Consider the following 2,289-nt stretch of genomic DNA (forward strand, 5'->3'; position numbering starts at 1 on the left):
GGGTTGATGCTTAGCTGACTGAGCCCCCCAGGCATCCCTATGGTGTATTTAAATTCTTTTTTTTTTAAGATTTTATTTATTTCTTGGACATACAGTAATCAAAAGTTGGCAGAGAGGCAGGCAGAGAGAGAGGTGGAAACAGGCTCCCTGCTGAGCAGAGACCTGGATGCGGGACATATTCTCAGGACTATGAGATCATGACCTGAGCCAAAGGCAGAAGCTTAACCCTCTGAGCCATGCAGGTGCCCCTTTAAATTCTTATTCATTCTTGACCCTGTATATTATTTTACTTCTTTCTCTCTTACAGTTGTAGAGGTCTCTTGTAGCTCCTATATCCCAATCATACAAATTAGCTGAATATCATAGTGTTACATTTAAAAAATCCCATGCATAATGCCAAAGCTATGTTAATAGTCAAGGGAAACATAAAAAAATACTTAAGAAAAAAAATTACATATATTTTATATACAGCATTTGGCCTTTAGTACACTAGTGTGGAAAATTTTTTCAAGATAAACTAGTAATATAATGAAAAGAATTTCTTGACACACAGAGTTAGCTCCTTTGCTCTGAATGTGTTCAAGAGAAAGCAGGAAACCTTATTTGAAATGAGCTGTAGAGAGAATTACAAGTCATAGATTACATGATATTCTTTATTTATGGATATTCACTGTTTGACAAGTTGTGATCTTTCTTCTTATCAAACTAAGTGTGATGTGAAATGTGAGGAGTGTTTCATAATCCACAATGTCAGAACCGAGTTCTCAGGAAAAGAAAGAACCAGGCTGGCATTATGAGAGAAGCTACTAGTTTGAGCACAGAAGTACAGAAAAAAGTAAGGAAATAAGGTGTATTATAATAGAGAACATTGGGGAAGTCAGGATACACTATCATATTTGATATCTGTACAGATTAAGAAATCAGTCAAAACCCTCAATTCATCTCTTGCTTTCTGAGGTAGTTGTAATGTGCCATAGCTTTCTCATGGCATTTTTCACTTCTGCATTCCTCAGTGTGTAGATGAGTGGGTTGAGAAAAGGGGTCCCAATAGTATAAAATATGGAATGGACACCATCTTGTCCATGGGGAAAGTGGTTGGGGGACATGAATATATGAATATACATGGACCAAAGAATAAGACTACTAAGATGATGTGAGAAGTGCAAGTAGAGAGAGCTTTTTTCCTCCCTTCTGCACTGTGGTTTCACAGTGAATGCAAGATGCAATGTATGAGATCATCAGAAACACAAAACTGCTTGTACAAATGGTCCCGCTGTTAGACACCCATTCTAGGTTGATGATGTAGTTGTGCATGCAAGCAAGTTTCAGCAAGGGCTGCAAATCACAGCAGTAATGATCAATCAAATTGGGTCCACAGAAAGGCAATTTCAAGGCCAGGAAAGGCCTCAGCTATAGAATGGATAAAAGCCCCTATCCATGCAATAACAATCAAGATGATGCAGACCTGCCGTCTCATAATGGGTGGGTAATATAAGGGCTTGCAGATGGCCACATAACGATCAGCAGCCATGAGGATTAGGACAAAGACCTCCATGCATCCAAAGAAATGCAAGGCAAAGACTTGAATCATGCACTCATTGTAAGTTATGATTCTTTTTGAAAAGAGTGAATCCACAATTAGTCTGGGGGCTGTGGATGGTGAGAAGCAGGAGTCAGCAAGGGACAAATAAAATAGGAAAAAGTACACGGGGCTTCCAAGTTTCCAGCTGGACTTGATGATCACAATAATCAGCAAATTCCTATCATGGTTCCCACATACAAAATGAAGAAGATTACAAATATCATTTTCTTTTTCATAGAATCTTGAGTCAATCCTAACAGTATGAACTCAATTATGCTGTTATTTTGTTGCATAATTTCAGGCAAAGTGGAGAAAGCACAGGTTAGAAATAATTAATCTGCAAAGAAAGAAGTATTATGAAATGAGTACTCCATTTGGAGGTCAAATCCATTGAACCTGGTAATTTGGTTATAAAATATCTTATCATAAATATTTTGAACATTCAAAGAATGATGTAGAAACTTTGATAGTGATTCCCTTAATGAAACCTAAGAGAGAAAAAGAGCAAGAGAGAGAGAGAAAGAAGAAATAATATTTTAGTAGTAAACATTCCTTCAACTGGTCCAGTCCATATTGAAATTTGTTTTAATCTTTTAGTTTGACTGTTTATTTCCTGTTACTTTAACTCTCAATAATTTCTAGTTGTTTGTAGTTTTAAATTCAGTTTCTATAAAAAATTGTTCTTTTGAAATTATTCTTCACCTTGT

The 2,289-nt window shown here is 36.5% G+C and overlaps 1 pseudogene; it reads right to left on the reverse strand.

The window, feature by feature from the left end:
• Nucleotides 1–938: 938 nt before the first annotated feature.
• On the reverse strand, nucleotides 939–1,875 carry LOC122914376 (annotated as a pseudogene).
• Nucleotides 1,876–2,289: the final 414 nt, after the last annotated feature.

Source organism: Neovison vison, chromosome 7 (genome assembly GCF_020171115.1).
Source record: "Neovison vison isolate M4711 chromosome 7, ASM_NN_V1, whole genome shotgun sequence".
NCBI lineage: Eukaryota > Metazoa > Chordata > Mammalia > Carnivora > Mustelidae > Neogale > Neogale vison.